This window comes from Suncus etruscus, chromosome 13 (assembly GCF_024139225.1).
Source record: "Suncus etruscus isolate mSunEtr1 chromosome 13, mSunEtr1.pri.cur, whole genome shotgun sequence".
NCBI classification, from domain to species: domain Eukaryota; kingdom Metazoa; phylum Chordata; class Mammalia; order Eulipotyphla; family Soricidae; genus Suncus; species Suncus etruscus.
In genome coordinates, this window is record NC_064860.1 from 54992872 (window position 1) to 55017261 (window position 24390).

Here is a 24390-nt window from a genome sequence, read left to right on the forward strand (position 1 = left end):
AGATTTAAATTTGTGAAGATTTGTTTTTATTACTAACTCAATTTTCTTGCTTGCAGTTGCTCAGTTCAAATTTGCCATTTTTACCTGAAAGTTTATGAATTATTAAGATCCCTGTAAATTATCCATTCCTATAGATTCTATCTTAGTAGTATGAGGGTTTTTTAAATGTAAACTCAGCCATTTGAATTTATGTGGTATCTATTATAAACTTTCCCCTTTCAATTTATTTTGTTATTTTTTCTTAGTGATTTTGAATCAGTCTTAGCTTTTTTGTTTATCTCATCAGTTATACAAACAGATAACATGACGAAAGTTCAAGTAAAATAGTTAATTGTGAATCTCAACTCCTGAGCTGGAATTTATGCTTTGCATGCGTGATCCCAGAGTTTTAACCTTGACACCGCATTTCTCTTAGCACCAGAGAGTGTTATTTTGATGTGTCAAAACACTGTATCATCTAGCCCCATTGTTCATAATGTGATCAGAATTGGCCTCAGTTTCCCAATATATTGCTTGACATGCCTACTCAAAATAACAGTTTAAACAAAGCTAGAGTAAGAATTCAAGCTATCACATACAATAGTAGATAAGTAATAGCTAAGATAGAAACTTTGATGCAAATTCTCACAAATATGACTATTTGGGACATATTTGAAAATGGCATGTATTCATAAATTATATGTGTAGCAAATGTAGATTTTATTTCCTGTATTTTTCTATATATATGTTCATTTTATACTAAATATAATAGGTAACAAAATTATGTTGTTAGAAGTTTACACAGTGATAGCACAACTAGAATAATAAATATTAAAATCTACATAAATGTTGTACTTAACTCGAAAAATCATCTAGAATAATTTCCTTTAATAGTCAATTATATTTATAAAGTTTGATAATATATAAGTTTCATGAACAATGCAATGGTGTAATAAAAATACTTAGCAAAAACTAAGACCTAGCAGTTAATAATTGACTTATTTTGAAGAAAAACTTACAACTTTATAAAGAATATTAGAATATTATAAAGAATATTGAAGAAAAACAACATATAAAGAATATTAAAATATTATAAGGAATATTAGAAGCGTACGTAGTTTTAATAGTTTTATATAGAACACCCACCTGGCAAAGTATTAATATCTAATAGGTATAAAGCATTTGAAAAGTTAGTAAAAAATATATATATATATGCAACCCCCAGTGGCAAATAGAATGAAGCTGAATTGAAACTTTCTTAAATAGAGGAATATTGCAAAAAAGATATATGAAAAATACTTTGCATCACTTGTCATTAGAAAAGTAATAATCAAAGCAATGCATCTCATCAAGCACCAGTGAGATAAGTGCATATAAAAAAAAGCAAAATCGGCTAGGTGGGGATGTCTACTGTTTTGATATTTTTGTAAAACTTATGGACACTTCTCAATAAAAAAAATTGAGTTTCCATAAGACCCAGCAATTTCACTCCTTGGCATCTACCCCAAATGACAAAAAATATTTCAAAATGGCCTATTAATTTCTATATTCATTACAAAAATCAATAGCTAAAATCTGAAAACAACCCATATGTAAGAACAGATGAGTGGATAAAGTATGTTGTATACACACAGTGGAATATTATGCAGCTATAAGATGTTAAAATCACACAAATTTCTATTACATGGATGAATCTGTGGAATATAATGCCTAGTTTAAACAAAATAGGACAGATAGATTTCCCTCATATGCAGGGAATAAAGGCACAATAAAACATATAATTAATAGTAAAAGTCTTCATTCCTGATTGGCAATCTTGAGACAAAGGTTCGGGAAAAGATATAAAGGTAGAGTATGGTATAGTGTTGAAATTCTGTAACAGTATTATTTAAAAAAATAGTTGCCAAATTAAATTGTAAAGTAATTCTTTTTCTAATACATTTATAATTAGTATTTTAGTCAAATGAAGAGAGCTTAATTAAAATGTAAGTAAACTTGACATTTAAAATAAACTCAACAGTAAAATTATATTTGTAAATTTATATAAAATTGTATAAAAATATCTTAATATTATATGTATTTCATTTAACATTGTTATTAAGGCACAAACCACCAATATAAACTTTCATCCAACAGTCTTTCCTACTTGCCTCTCACACTCCAGGTTGCCTGCTTGACAGACAAATTTTTAAGATCAGCTTAAATAGTTTGGATCTGACACATGAATTTCTTTTGGCTCTATGATTTAGTTATAGAAATATTTCACAATTCGACAAAACGGTTGTGTCTAAAGCTTCTAACCCCTATCAATTTTACCTCCCAGCTGCCTCTTTTTACTGCCTCTTAGATTTCTTTCCTTCAACAAGTTTCTCATTGTTATAGTCTAGCATCAAAGAGAGTCAAGATACCCCCTTTTTTTTTATAAATTTTTATCTCATTATTTTATTATATTATCACTATAAGATTATCCAGTAATTGCCCTTATTCTGACTTACTCCATTTAACATTAAATACTTAAATTATAGCCAAGTTGCAGAAAATTGTACAATGGTACAATGTTACTGTTACTTATAAGTGAGGTGTATTCGATTGATTATATATGCCACATCTTAATTATTCAATCATTTTTTGTGAAACATCAATGTGGAGTCCATATCCTAATGCTAAGTGCTCTCATAAATAACTGGATGTCTATGTTCTTCACCACAAAGAAACGAATGCATCTGCCCTGCTATATGTAGCCAAAAGTGAGATTACCAGGTCACATGACAAATCTATTATTGCTTTATTTGAGGCATCTCCATTATGTTTTTCATAGAGATTGAATGAGACATTTCCACTAGCAGTTCATTTTTTTATCAAATTACTGCCAACATATTTTTGTTGATCTTTTGATATGAACTATTACCAATGGTAAGAGATGATCTACAATTTTTACTTTGATTTGGAATTCCCTAATAATGACTTATGAATGGGCCTTTGAAATCTGTGTAGAAACTTTTCTTCATAGACTTTGGAAGTTCTGAAGTAATATTTTGATCACCAGAAATAGAAATCGTTTTGATTCTAACTCTGATATTAATGCAACTGAGATTTTACTCTTGCTGTTATCCATTTGAATGTATTACACTTCGTACTTCTGTACCATTGCTTTATTGCTGGTGAATAGTACTTTTATCTTTGTAGATATGTCTAAATAAATATAGAATTCTAGTATTGTGACTTTATATTGTATTCTTTAGATTCTTTTATCACATATCTATGGGTTCTTCACACTTTAAATCAATTCTTTGAGATGACAGAAGTTGTCTTCTAGTGATTGTCTAATATTCAGTATCATTGCATGGAGAATTTATTTAAGGTCTTATTCCTGGGAAATGAGAATTTTTATGAGGTCCAGAACTTTCTTCTGTTAGTGCAGCTGAGTTCCTTTGCTACCCTGTTGTCCATAAATTTTTCTGGCCTCTGACAATTGAACCTAGAATCCTGATCATCTATGTGCTGATCTTCTTCCTTATTTTTCAATAAGGGGTTACTGCTCATGCTTTGCTATTCTATTTCCATTAAATAAACTGGTAGTTCAATGGTATAGGAAGGCTTAGGTCCAGAGCCGGCATTTCAATTACCATAGTTTTTATGAAGATTTCATGGAACACAATTGAGATTCACTATTTTTCCACAAGCACTTAAAGTGTCTGGATTGGGTGGATAAAGTAATCTTATGAATGCATTAGCCTCTCAGTAGTTCTAGATATCAGCCTTGCCACCATGAATGCAATGTATATCTGATTTGATTTAGATATGAATTTAGCTGGAGTGTAACTCTATAACTGTCTCGGTAGCAGAGTAGAGTACAAGAAAATACCTAAAGTTCAGTTACTGGGTCAAATAATCCAGTGTTGACTGGGGCAGAACAAGCAATGGACTATTTTAATAAAATTTTATATTTACAAAATACTAAATGAAAAATAAAGAGATTTTTTTAAAAAAATTCCTAATGCCAACACACAATATCCCACATTTCTCAGTATCTCCCATCAGACTATAACTACATGTTAATCACTTTAAATGCATTATAAATTTTTCTTAAAAATTTGTTTCTGTGGAATAAGGAAGCAAGGTGCTTGCCTGCATGCACATAACTACAGTTTTATCCCTAACAAAGAATAACAACATCTGGAAATCATTCGTGTTTATTCTTTCAGAAATAATAAGCCACATCAAATGAAAAAACAAATGTACTTAAAGCTATTATGATAAAATAGGCTTATATTTGCAAGCTTTAGGAGATGATTATTTATGCAAATAAAAATATGTATGAATGAATGTAAAACTTCCAAATGTCAAAAAGTGTAAAAAGTTAACTGGGAAAATTGGGGTAGGCAATAGTACAGACATTTATTTAATTTTCTAGAATGGAATTATAATCAATTTGAAGGAATTTGACTTTATGATCACCTTTAACTTATTTCTTTTCTTTTATTGTCACTTTTCTTAGAATAATAATCTCTATAACCAACAACCCTGTAAGGGCACCTTGTTGATATCACAGAGCTTTCAGATCTGGGTGAAGAATGGCTCATTTGATGAAGCACCAATGTTGAGAAAACTAGTCAATGTCCCACTGATACTGCCATCATCTCCAAGGGCACTGCTTAGAAAGAAAAAAATTATTAATAGCTAGGCATTTGCAGAAAACTCACTTTACTTAATATGCATCAGTCACTGTGTTCAACTTGCCAGGCTATCCTAACAGCTTCCCAGGGATAACAGGTATATAAATGATTTATCATCGATGTATAAATGATAGATTTGGAGCTTATCCAAGAACACACTGCTAACAAGTGATAGATACAGGATATGGGTCCAGTTGATCTAGGTCCAGGAATGTGCATTGGAAGCTTTCACAGCTACTATACCTGTCAAGTTTTTCCACCACTGTACGTCTGTATATCCTGATGATTGATGCAGCCACCATTACCCACGCTGACTTTAGTGATGTCCTCCTCTGATCTACCCTGGTTCCTTTTTTGTTCCTTCCTTCCTTCCTTTCTTCTTTTCTTCCTTCTTTCCTTCCTTCCTTCCTTCCTCCCTTCCTCTCTTCCTTCCTCCCTTCATCCCTCTCACCCTCCCTTCCTTCCTAACGAAAAAATGAAAAACATTACTTCTGTTCTCATGCAAGAACTTTTGCTGTGTGTTAGTAAACTTGTTTTACTATACAATGCTTATTCCAAATACAGAAGTATATTGAAAGAATACGGGTTAATAACAAACTTAAGATACAAGCTACCATGCTATTGTCAAATAATTCATTTTTTTTCTTTGCACCTTCCATGAAAATGACTAGAGAACAAGATTATCACAAATATGTCTAAATCCATTCTTCTGAGGAAAATGCGGACCTGAAAGGATCTCTGTCCTATGCTTCTCTGTCTTTTCTGAATTCTTGAAGCTCTCCTCAGAGCCCTGGAAAGTAAACCACCCAAAAATTGCATTCCGAAGCTGTCTGGCGAGCCAGCGAGTGAGTAAGAAATGGTTGGCTGTGTGGGTTGCCAGGTAGAGTGCTGATTGCTCTACCTGCGGAGACTTCACCCTGCTGTGCTTCTTCTGAGGAAACTGAGGACCTGAAGGGAGCCCTGTCCTGTGCTTCTCTGTCTTTCCTGAATTCTTGTAGCTCTCCTCAGAGCCCTGGGAAGCGAACCCTCAAAAACTGTCACCTAAGGGCCCCAGAAGAGCACGGCCACTCCACTTTGCTTCACGGACGTGCACTCTTTCTACTAGGGGTCCTCAAACTTTTTGAACAGGGGGCCAGTTCACTGTCCCTCAGACCATTGGAGGGTCTGACTAAAGTAAAAACAAAACTTATGAACGAATTCTTATGAACACTGCATAAATCTTATTTTGCAATGAAGAAAGAAAACAGATACAAATACAATATGTGGTCTGCAGGCCATAATTTGAGGACCACTGTACCAATAAACCCTACCACAACACGAAGGAAAAAACACACTACTAGCGTGACAATCGGGAAAACTCACAGACAAACACCATGCACAGAGAATGAAGACAATAGCTTGGATGACCTAAAAAAGTCTAACCATCGGATTAGCCTCTCAATAAGGAACTTAAAATAGCAATATGGAAGATGTTTGTAGAACTCAAAGAAAGCATAGATTGATCAGAACAGAACACAAAGACAGAAATTAGAAAATTCCAAACTAAAATAGCAGATCTGAAAAACACGGTAGCTCAAATGAAAACTTCAGTGGATGGCCTCAACAGCAGCTGAGGACAGAATTGGAGTACTGGAAGATGAGATGCAGAAAAACTCAACGCAGCAGAACAAACAGGAAAAGAAGCTTAGGACAAATGATCAGTCAATGGAAAAAGTACTCAAGGAATGCAAACAGATGAAAATAGAAGTCTTTGATAAACTCAATAGAAACAACATAAAAATCATTGGAGTCTCAGAAACCCAGAAAGGAGATCTCCAGGAAGAATCAACTGTCAAAGACATCATCAAAGAGATACTCCCAGAGTTAAAGACTACATGCAAATCAAATCCTGCATGCCCAAAGAGTACCAGCTAAAAGAGACCCAAAGAAAAACACCCCAAGACACATCCTCGTTACAATGACAAATCCCACAGACAGAGATAGAATACTGATAGCAGCAAGATCAAAAAGGAAAATTACATTCAAAGGAGCATCCCTAAGACTTACCGCAAACATGTCACAAGAAACTCTCAAGGCTAGAAGACGGTGGGATAATGTGACAAAACTGAATGAAATGAATGCCTCACCGAGAATACTGCTCCCAGCCCGACACATGTTCAGGTTGGAAGGAAGAATACACAGCTGCATGGATAAAGAACAGCTCAGAAACTTCACAGATGATAAACTGACAGGTCTATTTAATACAAGAGAGATCAAGAAACAGAGCAAACTTATCTACAAAGATGACATTAAATTCTATGACAATCATCACCCTAAATGTCAATGACTAAATTCACCAATTAAAAGACACAGAGTGGCAAAATGGATCAAAAAGATGAATCCAATCTTCTGTGCCTACAAGAAACACATCTGAATAGTCAGAACAAACATAGACTCAAAATCAAAGGCTGGAGGAAAATTATCCAAGCAAACAATACCCTCAAAAAAGCTGGAGTAGCCATATTAATATCTGATGACACCAACTTTATACTCAGGAAAATGGTAAGGGACAAAGATGGACACTATGTGCTAGCCAAGGGATATGTGCAACAGGAAGAAATCAGACTATTAAACATATATGCACCCAATGAGAGACCAGCAAATTATCTAATACAGTGACTGACAACTCTGAAAGAAGGCAGCAATAACAACACAATAATTGTGGGAGACATCAACACGGCCCTATCAACACTTGATAGGTCAACTAGACTGAAACCCAGCAAAAACATACTAGCCCTGAAAAGAGTAATGGAAGAAAGAGAACTAGTAGATAAATATAGGACACTCCATCCCAAAAAACCTAGATACCCATTCTTCTCCAATGTACATGGGTCATTCTCCAGGATAGACTACATGCTGCCACATAAAACATACCTACATAAAATCAAGAGGATAGAAATCTTGCAGGCTACCTTTGCTGACCACAGGACTCTGAAATTAGATGTGAACTACAAAGCCACACAAAAGAAAAACTTTAACAATTAGAAATTAAACACCCTGCTACTGAACAACAAGTGGGTCAGAGATTAAATCAAAGAGGAAATCAAAACCTTCCTAGAAACAAATGACAATGGAGAAACAAACTATCAGAACCTATGGGACACAGAAAAAGCGGTCCTGAGAGGAAAATTTATACCTTTGCAAGCACACATCAGGAAGGAAGAAGGGGCAGACCTGAATAACTTAATGACACAGCTCTTAAAATTAGAAAATGACCAACAAATGGAACAAAAAATAGGGAGACAGAAGAAAATAACAAAACTGAAAGCAGAAATCAATGAAGTGGAAAACCAAAAACAATCCGAAAAATTAACGAAAGCAGAAATTGGTTCTTTAAAAAAATAAACAAGATTGATAGACCATTGGTAAAACTTACAAAAAAGAGAGAGAAACCTGATAACCCGTATTAGAAATGAAAAGAGAAGATCACGATAGATATTGTAAAGATTCAAAGAGCAATCAGAGACTACTTTGAGAAAGTCTTCTAAACATGAGAACCTAGAAGAAATGAAAAAAATCTTGGACACTTATAACCTTCCACAGTTAAGTAAGGAGGATGTAGCATATCTAATCACCCCCATCACTATTGAGGAAATTGAAACTGTAATCAAACATCTGCCCAAAAATAAAAGCCCAGGCCCAGATGGATTTCCTAATGAATTCTTTCAAATCTTTCAAGAGGAGCTTCTACCAATCCTAGCCAGGCTCTTCCATGAAATTGAAAAAACAGGAACACTCTTAAACAGCTTTTTTTTTTAATATAATTTTTATTTTGATCATCGTGGCTTACATATTGTTGACAATATTATTTTAGGTACATATTTACATAAAATCAAGTGGGATTCCCATCTCCAGATTGTCTTCCCTATACCTCCATTTTGTCCTCCCTCCCATTTTCTCTTCCCTCACCCCCAGGGTGGCTAGAATATGTGGTCCCCTCTGTATCTGACCTACTACTTAGTAGTCTTGCACCTGTTTGGTATTGATGTGTCCCTTATTTCCCCCTCTAACTGGAGGCAGGACTAGCTAGTTCAAGATGCATGGTTTTGTTTGAAAAAGAGAAAAGTAATAAGCTGGGGTAAGAGTCTAATACACCGAAAATGGGCGGAATCCTTCTAGGGGCTCTCATCAACGCTTTGAGAGATGAAGGAGATAAAGAAGGTGAAACACTCCACCAGTACCAAAAGAAGTGTCAAATATCCAGTGAGGATTCCAGCTATATCGATTAGCACCACAAAAAACAAACAAACAAAAAAACAAAACAAAGAAAAACAGACAAACAAAAACAAAAACAAAAAGAAACAAACAAAAACAAATCAAAACAAAAACTCCATGGTCTTGAAATAAGAAACATGGCATAGCACATAAAGAAAGAAAAGAAAGGAAGAGAAAAAATAAGTATAACTGGGGACAATAATTTCAATAATCACACCCAAACAGAGAAATCTACCAAAGATAGATAGGTAAATAAAAATAATAATAATAATAAATGAAGATAAAAAATAAGATGTGAAGGACCTATACAAAGAAAATTATAAAGCCCTGCTGCATGAAATAAGAGAGGACACATGGAAATGGAAAAACATACCCTGCTCATGGATTGGCAGGATTATCATCATTAAAATGGCAATAGTCCCCAAAGCATTATATAGATTTAATGTGATACCCTTAAAAATACCCATGACACTCTTCAAAAAAGTGGATCAATCACTTATGAAATTCATCTGGAACAATAAACACCCTCGAGTAGCTAAAGCACTTCTAGGGAAAAAGAAAATGGGAGGCATTACTTTCCTAAACTTTAAACTGTACTATAAAGCAATAATTATCAACACAGAACGGTAGTGGAATAAACAGACCCTCAGATCAGTAAAATAGGCTTGAGTTCTCAGACAATGTTCCCCAAACATACAATCACCTAATTTTTCAAAAAGGAGCAAGAAATCCTAAGTGGAGCAGGGAAAACTTCTTCAACAAGTGGTGCTGACAGAACTGGTTAGCCACTTGCAAAAAAGCAAACATAGACCCCCAGTTAACAACATGTACGAAAGTAAAATCCAAATGGATTAAAGACCTTGATATCAGACCTGATACCGTAAGGTATATAGAACAACACGTCAGTAAAACACTCCATGACATTGAGACTAAAGGCATCTTCAAGGTGGAAAATGTACTTTCCAAACAAGTGGAAGCAGAGATCAACAGATGGGAATACATTAAGCTGAGAAGCTTCTGCATCTCAAAAGAAATAGTGCCCAGGATACAAGAACCACCCACCGTATGGGAGAAACTATTCACCCAACACCCATCAGATAAGGGACTACTATCCAAAATATACAGAGCACTGACAGAACTGTACAAGAAAAAAACATCTAATCCCATCAAAAATGGGGAGAAGAAATGAATAGACACTTTGATAAAAAAAGAAATACAAATGACCAAAAAGCACATGAAAAAATGCTCCTCATCACTAATAATCAGGGAGATGCAAATCAAAACAATGATGAGATACCATCTCACACCACAGAGATTGGCAGACATCATAAAGAATGAGAACAATTAGTGCTGGCGGGGATGTGGAGAGAAAAAAACTCTTATCCACTGCTGGTGGGAATGCCATCTAGTACAACCTCTATGGAAAGCGATATGGAGATTCCTCCAAAATCTGGAAATTGAGCTTCCATTCGACCCAGCTATTCCACTCCTAGGGATATACCCTAAGAACACAAGAATACAACACAAAAACCCCTTCCTCACATCTATATTTATTGCAGCACTATTCACAATAGTCAGGCTCTGGAAACAACCAAGATGCCCTTCAACAGACGAATGGCTAAAGAAACTGTGGTACATATACACAATGGAATATTATGCAGCTGTCAGTAGAGATTAAGTGATGAAATTTTCCTATACATGGATGTACATGGAATCTATCATGCTGAGTGAAATAAGTCAGAGGGAGAGAGAGAGATGCAGAATAGTCTCAATCATCTACAGGTTTTAAGAAAAATAAAAGTCATTTTTGCAATGATCCTCAGAGACAATGAGAGGAGGGCTGGAATTTCCAGCTCACTTCATGAAGCTCACCACAAAGAATGGTGAGTGCCGTTATAGAAATAACTACACAGAGAACTACCATAATCATGTGATTGAATGAGGGAACTGGAAAGCCTGTCTTGAGTACAGGTTGGGGTGGGGTGGGATGGAAGGAGATTTGGGACATTGGTGATGGGAATGTTGCACTGGTGAAGGGGGGTGTTTTTTACATGACTGAAACCTAATCACAATCTTATTTGTAATCAAGATGTTTAAATAAAGAAAAAAAAAGAAAAAAGGAAAAAAATGTTTAAAACATTATGTCTAAATCTTAAAGTAAACTCAATATATATACAAGTTGGTTATATAAAACTTACAAAAGTTGCCCCCTAAAATATATTTTGATATAAAATATTTAAAATCATGCTCATGACTTTATGTTAAAATTGGATTAATTTAATTAATATCAATATATAGTTTCAGTGTTTATTTTTAGTTGATATTTATGTTGTGATATTTTATTACTATCTGATACTTATGATATTGTAGTGGTTTATAAGTAAATACCTTCATTTTCATTTTTAGCAATAATTTTCTTATATAAAATCCTGAGCTTTCTATCTGTATTTAACTATATTTTAAATATTAGGTAAGCAATATAGTTTAGTTTTAATATACAAATTTAATATTTTTGCCATACAATAATACTGTGAAAATTATGAGTAGGATAAATTTCTGAAATTATAAATATTTTAAATGAAGAAATTGGATTTTCACAGGACTCTGTAGTTCCACACAATATATTTTTAACCATTTATATATATAATTGATTTTAATTAGTTTCAGTATGTCATCTTGTGAATTTTTGTAGATTCTGTTCTTTGCATAACTTTGGAAATTTATAATTTTCATGGAAAGTAATAAAAATTTAATTTAAAGAGTTGTACCTCATAGAATAGTAGGGCAGATTCTGTTCTTTTTGAATAAAATTTTCTTCTTTTTCCCTAAAACAATGACATCATTGTTTAACAGTCATTTGAGAAGCATATCAATTTATACCTCAAAATATTATTTTGGGAAAAATTCTTCAGACTAGAGAGAAAATACAAATTTCTTAGTTCTGAATAATTGCTCTGACCCACATACAATAAGCTGACTGAGAAAATAGGAATCACTGAAGAATTAGGTGAATTTTTCTCTGCCAGAAATGTTAAAAAAAAAAAGTTGTCAGTCCAGGAAAATACATGTAAAGTAACTGAGATAGGTTTCAAACTAAACAATTTATAAGAACTTTTCATGGTAATTTTTTTCTGTTATTGGCTTATCTCTGGAATAGATTGACTAAGTAAAATAATCTAATTCCAATTCTGAATCAAATTAGAGAAACACATATGTCAAATATGGGTTGAGAGAGAAGGCACCTGAATTTGTGGGGGGTTTTCCCTGAATAAATATATTTTCCAAATGTCATTAAAATGAGAAGTGATAAATGATTCCAAATGAAATTTAAGGGAAAAAATCACATCAGTGAAAAAGAGTAAGGTATACTTTCAACAATATTTTTCTAATAGTCCCCATTAATTATGATTGGAATTTTTCTATCAATAATATTATGTAATAAATTACTAGAAAACATGAACTTGTTTTCATTATAATTACGCTTTCATTATTAAACATTTTATATAGGGTTTGTATGGATGAATGCTAAGTATATTACATCCATCCAAATTAAGATAGAGATAATGCCAACCACATTATCCATCAACATCGTTAGTATTTGAGCAAGAATACAATTTAAAGATATATAAAAGTACATACAATATTAATTTATTGTATTAGCTAGACAAGATGAATTTTTACATTATTCAATACCAAATTTGAAATAGGTAAAAAGATATGACTTTAATAAAATATGACTGTAAGCTTAGAACAGCACATAGCTATGAAAGTGTAGTTAATGTTCTGAGATGATTTATATATATATGCTCTAATTTAATGAACATCATATGCTATTAAATAAGAAAAATAATAAATGTGACTCTAGTACTGACTTATTACTATTGTATTAGTAACATTTAGTGAATATCAAAATTTACTTTTGACTGACAAAAATTGCAGTACTTCATAACAATGAATACAAAAGACATTTTTTGCATTATAGATATTTTTATGTGTTTTGGAGAAGAAAATCTTAGTTAAGAAACATTAAATAACAGCATTATAAGGACTAGACAAATAAGTATGTAGGACACTTGGTTAGCCAGTGGCTGATCTGGGTTTGTTTCTTAGCACCACATACATTCCTCAGAGAACTGCTAGAATTGATCTCTACAGAAAGCCAGATGTTAACCAGGAGTAAAATGAGCATTGTCAAAAAAACTATATATATATGTATATATGTATATATGTATGTATATACATGCATGCATAATACATATATTTACATACAAGTTTACATGTATTTACCCACATCATTTTTTTCAGTTTTCTTGAAACAATTATTATATTGAGAGAGGAGTTAAAATAATTAATTTGGGCTTTTTTGTTTTTGTTTTTGGGCCACACCCATTGACACTCAGGAGTACTCCTGACTATGAGCTAAGAAATCACTCCTGGTTTGGGATACTGGGGATTGAACTGAGAGGCCTGTCCTAGGCTAGCACTTGTAAGACAGACGCCTTACCTCTATCGCCACCCACCGGCCCCAATAATGAATTAATTTGAAATCCAGTGATGTGTGTGGGATTGGAAAAAGATTTATGAATGTTTACACATTTAATTAGAGTATACAAAATAAATTCAGTGAGTAAATGTCATAAGATTGAAAAAGAATAATAGAATTGATGCATTAAAAAGAGGCCATTTTTGTATTGTTATTATGTTTTTTCTTCCATTTTCCTTATCTTCTCTTAAATTGATATTTAAAGCCTCTTGAAGGACTCTTCCCATTTTTTGATTGTTTATTTTTCCCCATTTTATTTTTTTCCCATCAAACAAAACCACATAATTTGAACCATCTTGTTCTGCCTAAAAAATTGAGGGGGAAATAAAGGAGGATACCAAGACCAAACAGCCATATGAACATTGAGTAGAAATAAAAAAATATCAAACTTAAACACCAAATCCAAAGCCAACGACAACAGAATCAATACCCATCTACAACAAGCTAGACACATAGAGAATCACTTATACTAGTAGCCAGGGGTGAAAGAGGGGGCAAAAGAGGAAGATATGGGATGCATTCTTGGAACAGGGGTGGAGGGAGGACAACATTAGTGATGAGAATGCCCCTTATTCAATATCACTATGTACCTAAAATATTACTGTGAAAGATTTGTAATCCACTTTGCTCAAAATATAAGTTATTATTCAAAAAAAAAGAGGTCATGTTGGAGCCCAAGTGGTGGCTCAGTGATAGGACCTTTGCCTTGCAATCAGCTGACCTAGGAAGGACCATGGTTCCATTCCCCAGCATCCCATATGTTCCCCCAAGCCAGGGGTGATTTCTGAGCACATAGCCAGGAGTGACCCCTGAGCATCACCTAACCCCCCCCCCAAATAAAAGGCCATGTTTGTTCTAAATTTGTTCAAATTGCATAATGCAAGCTACACAAAACATTTGCAGACTAGCTTGGATTTAGTTCCTGTTGTTTTTATTTCAACATTTAAATATGCAATATCTAAAAGCAACTGCATTCTAAATGTATTCTAATGTTTTTTCAAACATTTTATTTTGTTAGTGAATAAGTTGAATATAGACAAAAACTTAATTTCTAACTTAGAGTCTTCTTTTAGTTCATTCAATTTAACTATTTGCAATTTTTTCAAGGTAGTATACATTTGGCCAAAGTACTTGATAGCTCATGTGTGAGCTATAAATTAAGCTTCTTTTTTTGTTTGTTTGTTTTTTGGTCACACCCCCAGCGCTCGGGAGTTACTCCTGGCTCTTTGCTCAGAAATCGTCCCTGGCAGGCACAGGGGACCATATGGGAAGCCGGGATTTGAACCACCTACCTTCTGCATGAAAAGCAAACGCCTTACCTCCATGCTATCTTTCTGGCCCAATTTAATTTCTTTTTTTTTTTTGGTTTTTGGGCCACACCCGGCGATGCTCAGGGATTACTCCTGGCTGTCTGCTCAGAAATAGCTACTGGCAGGCATGGGGGACCATATGGGACACCGGGATTCGAACCAACCACCTTTGGTCCTGGATCGGCTGTTGCAAGGCAAACACCGCTGTGCTATATCTCCGGGCCCCCAATTTAATTTCTTACCTAATTTTTTTTTGTCCCCCAATTCACAATACATACCCGGCAAGGGGCCTGTGTTGAGGTGTATATGGGGTGCCTTTACTGTACCTCCTCTTTCTATACAGCCAGTGTAAAGAACACAGCCTGTGGTAAGATTTGGGAGGCCTTATCTTATTTATTTTATTTTATTTTTTTTTCTTCAGGGCAAACTAAAGTTGTTTTTTTTTAAAGTAAGAATTCATTTAAAGGACAAAATTGATTAACATAATGAGGTAAACTAATATAACATAATATAGTGACATAACATAACATATAATATAATTGATATAATAATTATACATGTAAGTCAAAGAAAATTTCTGATTAAAAACACAATTTTTTTTCATAATGGCTTACATATCTTTCACTGTAGTATTTTGGGTACATATTCACATTGAATCAGGGGAATACCCATCACCTAATATGTCCTCTTCTCAATCAAAAATCAAATATGCTGAAAATAGGCAGAGTCCTGTCTAGAGGCTTCCAACCTCAGTTTGAGAGAGGATGTGAAAAAAGTAATTAAAATACCACAACAATACACACACACAAAAAAATATCGAATTAAATAACCGATAAGCACCACAGCAATAAAGACAGGCACCACACAATAATCTCGGTTCTGAAATCAAATCATACTCAAGTGCAAAAAAGAAAGAGAAAAATAAAACAAAATAAAATAAAATAATATTGGAGACATCAACCGTAATCTCCACACCAAAATAAAGACGTCAAAAAAAATAGATCATTTATTCTCCTCTTGCTGCTTTCGTGGTATGTGGAAGACTTCTACTTTATCTTGGATGGTAAAATCAGACCTGTTTCTAAAGATCTTGGTGGCTGTGCAGATCAGGGAATGGAGTTTATGAAGTCTTTCTTTGTGGTTCTAGCAGTTATGCTTCTTCAATGTCATTTTTTTGTTTTTTTATGTGTTCTAGGTGTTTCAGAATAGTGCTACCATTCTGTGTTTTTCTTTTGTCTTCTGACTTACTTCGTTTAACATAACATGATCTAGGTCCATCCACGTTGCTGCAAAGTCTGTGATTGTATCATTTCTAACTGCCATGTAATATTCCATTGTATATATGTACCACATCTTAATGATCCATTCATCTGTTGTTGGACATCGAGGTTGGTTCCAAGATTTGGCTATTATACTGAGTGCTGCAATAAATAGTGGGGTGCATACGTATTTTGGAATGAATGTCCTTCCATCTTGGGGATATATGCCTAGGAGAGCAATTGCTGGGTCAAATGGCAGCTCAATTCTAAGTTCTTTGAGCACTCTCCAGACTTTTCTCCATAGATGTTGGAACAAGGGGCATTCCCACCAGCAATGAATGAGAGTTCCTTTCATACCACATCCTCTCCAACAAAGGTTGTTCCCATTATTTTTGATGTGAGCCAACCTCACTGGTGTGAGGTGGTATCTCATTGTTGTCTTGATTTGGATCTCCCTGATGATGAGCGAAGGTGAGCATGTTTTCATGTGTTTGTTGGCCATCCTTCTCTCTTCCTCAGAGAAATGTCTATTCATTTCGTCTCCCCATTTTTTTATGGCTTTGTTTGGTTTTGAAGGGCTCAGGTTTCTGATCGCTTTGTATGTTCTAGATATCAGCCCTTTATCTGATATATCAAGTGAAAAGATTTTTTCCCATTCTGTTAGCTGTCTTCTTGCATTAAGTAGGGTTTCTTTTGCCATGCAGAAGCTTTTTAGTTTGATATAGTCCCATTTGTTTATAGTTGATGCTAACGTTTTTGCCATTGGTGCTCCATTCTCAAAGACCCTTTTGATATAAAGGTCTTCGAGTGTTCTGCCTATTTTATTCTCGATAAACTTTATAGATTCAGGTCTGATTTCCAGATCTTTGATCCATTTTGAGTTGACTTTTGTATAAGGAGTGAGATATGGGTCGATTTTCACTTTCGTGCATATGAGTTTCCAGTTGTACCAACACCATTTGTTGAATAGGCTTTCTTTGTTCCATTTCATATTCTTGCCTCTTTTATCAAATATTATTTGGCTATATATCAGGGGGTTTATGTCTGGAAATTCTGTTCTAATCCACTGGTCTGAGGTCCTGTCTCTGTTCCAGTACCATGCTGTTTTTATTACTATGGCTTTATAGTATAGTTTCAAGTTAGGTAAGGAGATACCTCCCAAGTTCTCATTTTTCAGAATGTGTTTAGCTATCCTGGGTCTTTTATGGTTCCAAATGAATTTTATAATTGATTGTTCTATTTCTTTAAAGAATTGTGTCTGGATTTGGATAGGGATTTCATTAAATCTATATAGCAGTTTGGGTAAAATAGTCATTTTGACTATGTTAATTCTACCTATCCATGAGGATGGGATGTTCTTCCATTTCTTTAGATCGTCTTCAATTTCTTTCTGAAGTGTTTTGAAGTTTCCCTGGTATAGATCTTTCACTTCTCTTGTAAGGTTGATTCCTAGGTATTTGATATATTTTGATGCTATCTTAAATGAAATTGTAGTTTTAATCTCTCTCTCCTCAATTTCATTGTTTGTATATAAAAACGCTACTGTCTTTTGTGTATTGACTTTCTATCCAGCCACTTTACTGTATTGGTTGATTGTTTATAGGAGTTTTTCTGTGGATTCTTTAGGGTTTTTGATGTATATCATCATATCATCAGCAAATAGAGCTAGCTTGTGTTCCTCTTTCCCTACTTGAATTTCTTTGATTCCCTTCTCTTGTCGGATTGCTATTGCTAGGACTTCTAAGGTTATATTGAATAAGAGTGGAGAGAGTGGACAGCCTTGCCTGGTTCCTGACCTTAGTGGGAATGCTTCTAGTTTCTCGCCATTAAGTATAATGTTGGCTGTAGGCTTTTCATAAATAGCTGTAACTATCTTAAGGAAGGTGCCTTCTAACCCTATCTTGCTGAGTGTCTTTAACATGAACGGATGTTGGATTTTGTCAAACGCCTTTTCTGCATCGATTGATATGATCATGTGGTTTTTGTCCTTCATGTTGTTGATGTGGTGTATAATGTTGATTGATTTGCGTATGTTGAACCAACCTTGCATTCCTGGGATGAATCCCACTTGATCGTGAGGTATGATCTTTTTGATGGGTGTTGGATGCGGTTTGCTAAGATTTTGTTAAGTATCTTTGCATCAATGTTCATTAGTGAGATTGGTCTGTAGTTTTCTTTTTTGGTGGTGTCTTTGCCTTCTTTAGGAATGAGTGTGATATTAGCCTCATAAAAGGAGTTGGGGAGGATTCCTGTTTTTTTCTATGGTTTTGAAAAGCCTATGGAACAGTGGTAATAAGTCTTCTTGAAATGTTTGATAGAATTCACCTGTAAATCCATCTGGGCCTGGGCATTTGTTCTTAGGGAGTCTTTTAATTACGTCTTCAATTTCCTCTGAAGTGATTGGACTGTTTAGAGTTTCTAGGTCTTCCTTTTCCAGTCTTGGAAGAGGGTGTTTGTCCAAGAATCTGTCGATTTCTGGTGGGTTCTCTAGCCTAGTTGAATATAGTTGTTCATAATATGATCTCATGATATGTTGTATTTTTGGGGTTCTGTTGTAATCTCTCCCCTTTCATTCGTGATCCTAGTGATCTGGGTGTTTTCCCTCTTTTTTTTGGTGAGTTTTGCCAATGGTTTGTCTATCTTATTTATTTTTTCGAAAAACCAGCTCCTGGTCTCATTGATTTTTTGTATTGTTTTCTTAGTCTCTATGTTGTTTATTTCTGCTCTGGTTTTTATGATTTCTTGCCTTCTGTTTGTGGTTGTATTTCTCTGTTGCTGTTGTTCCAATTCTTTGAGGTGATCTTTTAAACTGTTGGTTTTGTTATTTTCCTGTTTCTTAATATAGGCCTGTAATGCTATGAGTTTCCCCCTAAGTACTGCTTTTGCTGTATCCCATAAATTCTGACATGTTGTCTCTTCATTGTCATTCGTCTCAAGGAATCTTTTTATTTCCTCCTTGAGTTGTTCTTTGATCCAGCTGTTGTTAAGCAGTATGTTATTCAATCTCCAGGTATTAGTTTTCCTCCATTGCTTCTTCTTGACATCAATTATAAGCTCTGTTGCATAGTGATCTGAAAGGGTACTTCTAATGATCCTTACCTTTGTGGTCTTATATAGGTTGGCTTTGTATCCTAAGACATGATCTATTCTGGAGAAGGTTCCATGTGGGTTTGAGAAGAATGTGTATTCTACTTTCTGGGGATAGAGGGCTCTATATAAGTCTATTAGCCCTAATTCTTCTAATTTTTCATTTAGAGCTCTTATTTCTTTACTATTTTTCTGTTTGGAGGATCTGTCCAGTGGTGATAGTGGAGTATTGAGGTCCCCTACTATTATCACAATTCCCTTCATGTGTTTCTCCACGTTTGTCAGTAGTTGCCTCACATATTTTGGTGACTTTACATTAGGTGCATAGATATTGACCAGGGTTAGCACTTCTTGATCTAATGTTCCCCTGATCAGTAAGTAGTGCCCCTCTTTGTCTCTGATCACTTTCTTGAGGTTGAATACAATTTGGTCTGATATAAGAATGGCTGTCCCTGCTCTTTTTTGTTTTCCATTGGCCTGAATAATTACTTTCCATCCTTTAATTCTAAGCCTGTGCTTATCCTGTAACTGTAGGTGTGTTTCGTGCAGACAGCAGAAGTCCGGTTTATTTTTCCTAACCCAGTTCTCTACTATGTGTCTTTTAATTGGAGAGTTTAGTCCATTAACATTTAGGAAAATTATTGATAAAGAGGACTGTTGTGCAGTTGTATTGTGTGGCGTGGTTGTTGTTACAATCGGGGGTTTGGATTGTGTAATTCGTCTCTGAGTAAGTCGCTTAGGATCGGCTTAGTTTGCACAAATAGTTCAAGTTCGTTCATATTTGTGAATGTTTTTAGTTAAGTTAATTTCTTAACTAATTTTTTATCACCATATTATTTCTCTCTCTTCATAACTCTACCATATAAATATTTTAGGTTAAATCAATGATGACATTACTCACTTGACCAAGATCATTTTATATTCCTGACTTCCTATTTAACTAAACCAGAAATCTTTTGTAATCCCTAGGCTCAGTTCTTTAGCAAATTATGTTTTACTCATTCAAAATAAAAAACTAATATAACTATGTTCACACTATGTAAACTATGCTATCTTTATCCACTCTTGATTTCACTTATTTTTCCTGCAATAATAATAAAATTATAGTCATATATCATATATCATTTATTTTTGTTGCTTATAATAAATCTATTATGACATTTTGCAATAAAATAACTATAATATTATGAAGTTTTAAATTTCAGTTCTATAGTTTGGCCTGTTTGGTAATTCCTCTTATAGACTTTATGGATATATGTATTATATTCCTTAAAACTTAAAAGAAAAATTGGAAAAATACATACTATGCATTTTCTTGCTTTTCAGTACAAATATTAGATGGAAACGGTGCTAAAGAAAAAATAAATACACATATGAGAGGCCTTATAAGCTTCTATCATCTTAAAGTTTGTGTTAAGCTGTAGATAAAACCTTTTATATTTTATCTTGACACAAAAATCTCTATGGTGAAAGCATTTCTTATTTATGTCATTAATAAAGAGAGAATAAAACTCAAGTGGATAATGTTCAAGGATTAATGTCAGTTATAGCTAGAACAAATTTTACTTTCTAATAAATTGTTTAGATGAAAAAAAGAAAAAGGAGCCAGAGTGATTGATAGCACAGCACGGTAGGGCTTTTGGATTGCACTTGGTCAACACAAGACTAACCCAGTTCAGTCCTCTGCATCCCATATGGTCTCTGACCTTGCCAGGGGCGATTTCCATGCTGACAGCCAGGATAACCCTTTAGCAACTCCCCCAAACAAACAAACAAATAAAAATGAGAAAAAAATGATAATGGGATTGGGTCAGAACAATAGTACCACAGGTTATGCATTTGCCTTGCATGCAGCTCATAAAGGTTTCATCATAAGGTTTCTCTGAACCTACCAGGACCAGTTTCTGAGTAGAGAGCCAGGAGTAAAGCCTGATGGGTGTGACAACATCCCCCCAAAGAAAAGACAAAAAAGGGGGGGTTAATTGGATGTGAGGGGTATAGGAATGAAAGAACTGGCAAAGTAGAAAAGAGAGGAAATAGAAGCAAACACACATTTTTCAATATTCTGCCAATAGAAAGTGAGGAAAAATAAAAACTTACATCAGAATTCTTTTTTGGTGGTTTCAGGGAATCATAAAAGATAAACTGCTTTCAAGATCTACTCCCTGCAATTTATTTCTAGTCAAACTTGTATGTTTAAGGTTAAAAATTTAATTTACAATAAGATAAAATAAAAAATTCATTTGTATGGTAATATGACTCAAGGTACAAAGGGTTTTTTGTTTTTTTTTTTGGAGGGGTCACACCTGTTGGTGCTCAGGGGTTACTCCTAGCTCTGAGCTCAGAAATCGCTCCTGGCAGGCTCAGGGGACTATATGGGATGCCAGGAATAAAACTTAGGTTTGTCCCGGGTTAGCTACATGCAAGGAAAATGCCCTACTGCTGTGCTATCACTCTGGCCCCATATGACATTTTTTATAAAGAATCTATAAGGAGGGCCCGGAGAAATAGCACAGTGGTGTTTGCCTTGCAAGCAGCTGATCCAGGACCAAAGGTGGTTGGTTCGAATCCCGGTGTCCCATATGGTCCCCCGTGCCTGCCAGGAGCTATTTCTGAGCAGACTGCCAGGAGTAACCTCTGAGCACCGCCGGGTGTGGCCCAAACCCCCCCCCCCAAAAAAAAGAAAAAAAATCTATAAGGAGAGATCATACTGGGATTAAAGTGTTTTCTTTGCACTTGACTGATTTTCTATATTATCCCCCAAAACACAAGGCCTGCCAAGCATCACTAGCAAAACTATAAGAATGTTTCATTTGTACTACTTTGAAAAGTCCCCAAATGAATCTATATGTATATATTTGTTTATATGTAACTTTGGAGAATCAAGAGTCTATATTAATTATCAATACTTTAGAGAAATACAAACTTAGGAAAGCTAGATAGATTAATCGAAGACATTAATATAAAATAAAAGCAGCAATAGCATGTTTACTATTACAAGAAGTAATTAAATAAACAGTTTAAAAATAATGCTATAAATTAATAAAAGTAATGCTAAATAGGCTCTTGAAGCCTATTTTAGTGTCTCTCTTGAGATACAAATGAAGCAGTTTCTCAATACTAAGGAGACGTGCACAATATCAGTGTATCTAAAAATTGAATTTAATTCTGGTACTCTTTAGCCAGAAATATCAAGAATTCACAGAAAAAGATAAAATTCTGCAGATTTTTTCCAAGTCTAATAGCAGTAGTTAAAATCCATGACAAATCAGATACTCTTACAACACAATTCTTTGATTAAATTTATTTCCTAGAATAGCTCGGAACTTAGGAAGTCTTTTACTGGTTTGTTGTAAAAGCATGTGATTTGACAATGTGCTCAGGTTTAATTAAACTCTATTTTTCTCAAATCAATATAGAAATTCCTTCAGTTGAATAGTAAGGACTGTGAAGAAATAAAGACAGATCATTATAATTAGGCCAAAGGGGTAAAAAATAATACATTGGAAATGTTAGGATCAAACGCCAGTTTTACCCATGTTTTTACCAGTTTTACCCACAGTTTTGTTTAGAAATCATAGGAAATAAAATTGAGTAAAATAAATAGGTAAGACTAAGAGAAAGTACAGTGGTTAGGGTTCTTGCCTTGTATGTAGCCAGTCTATGTTCTATCCCTGCAGCTATCAGAGCTTGAAACCTGTCATGAGTGACTCAGGTCCCAGAGTAAGGAATAAGCTGTATTCAGAGCATCCTTGGTGTGGCTCCAAAAATAAAAAAGAAAGTTAGTATAACATTTAATATAAAGGGGGCCAGAGTGATAGCACACTCTTTGAGTGTATGCCTTTCACATTGCCAACCCACAACAGATCTGGGTTTGATCCCCAGCATCCAAGATGTTCTTCTGAACCTGCCCAGAGCGATTTCTGAGCACAGAGCCAAGAGTAATCCCTGAGTTCCACCGAGTATGGCCCACAAATCAAATAATAAAACAATAATTAATAATAATAATAACAAAACAAAACTCTGAGCAGGAAGCTTAGATTATCATTATAGTGATATTATTTAAAAAGCTATTAATCCTGGGGTCTGAGCGATGGTGCAATGGTCGGGCATTTGCCTTTTACATGGCTGACCCAGTATGACTTTAGTTTGATCCCTGACATCCCAGATGGTTCCTCAAGCCAGGAGTGATTTCTGAGCACATAGCCAGGAGTAACACCAAGCATCACTGGATGTGGCCCCAAAACAAAACAAAACAACAACAACAAACAAATAAATAATAACCATTAATCCTGCAAGAGAATCAAATATAAACAAAAATCGACCTTGGAATAATGGTCACCAACATGTGTAGCTGTTCCTTAGAAAATAATAAGATATTTGTAGTTGCATATTTTTTATAAATTATGTATTGGGTAAAATAAGACAAAGATTTAGGAAAAATTATGTTTATTAGAAGTAATTTTGATAAATCTATAATAATGGAATTTAGCTGAATATAAAATCTTAAAGATTGGGGGGGGTTGAGCCACACCCAGTGACGCTCAGGGATTATTTCTGGCTATGTGCTCAAAAATTGCTCCTGGTTTGGTGGACCATATGCTGTGCTGGGGAATCGAACTGGGTCCATCCTAGGCTAATGTGCACAAGACAGACTCCTTACAGCTTGTACCACTGTTCTGGCCCACTAAAACATTAAAGAATTTAACTTACATCAACCTCTAAGCATTGTACTTGTGGAAGTGTCTATTAATTGTACAATTTAGAATAGAAAAAAATATGTGACAAAAATAAGGTTTTTAAATAAAATTGCATGCTTAACAATGGGTTAGACAAATAAAGATATATATATATATTTGAAGATATTTTATTATTTTTGGTTTTTTTAAATGACCTCACTATAGGAACATTCTTTTCATTACTATTGCCATAGTAAACACAATTTCCGAGACTTAAGCATATATTATTAAAAATAACTCAAAATACTTGCCAATTTAACAGCAGATTTTTATTCCTAACATATTATTTGTACATTTTTCTTAGAATTTAAACAATTTTCTTGGACTATTTATCCATAAACTCATTATTTACATACAATGATTTAAATAATAATCTAATATAGTCACTAAACCAATATAGTCACTGGGTGTTCCCATATATTCACTCTGTCCTTGAGAGAGATGTCTAAAAATTATTTTCACAATTAAAGAGATACTTTTAACGAGTATCTCCCACAGAGAGAACAGAACACACAGCATTATGTTACTATCTCAAAAAGTACA

At 34.4% G+C, this 24390-nt stretch overlaps 1 non-coding gene across 1 annotated transcript; it reads right to left on the reverse strand.

The window, feature by feature from the left end:
* Nucleotides 1-15013: 15013 nt before the first annotated feature.
* LOC126026344 (small nucleolar RNA SNORA51) lies at nt 15014-15146 on the reverse strand. Its single transcript, XR_007501637.1, has one exon. It is a non-coding gene; the product is annotated as a small nucleolar RNA SNORA51 (small nucleolar RNA).
* Nucleotides 15147-24390: the final 9244 nt, after the last annotated feature.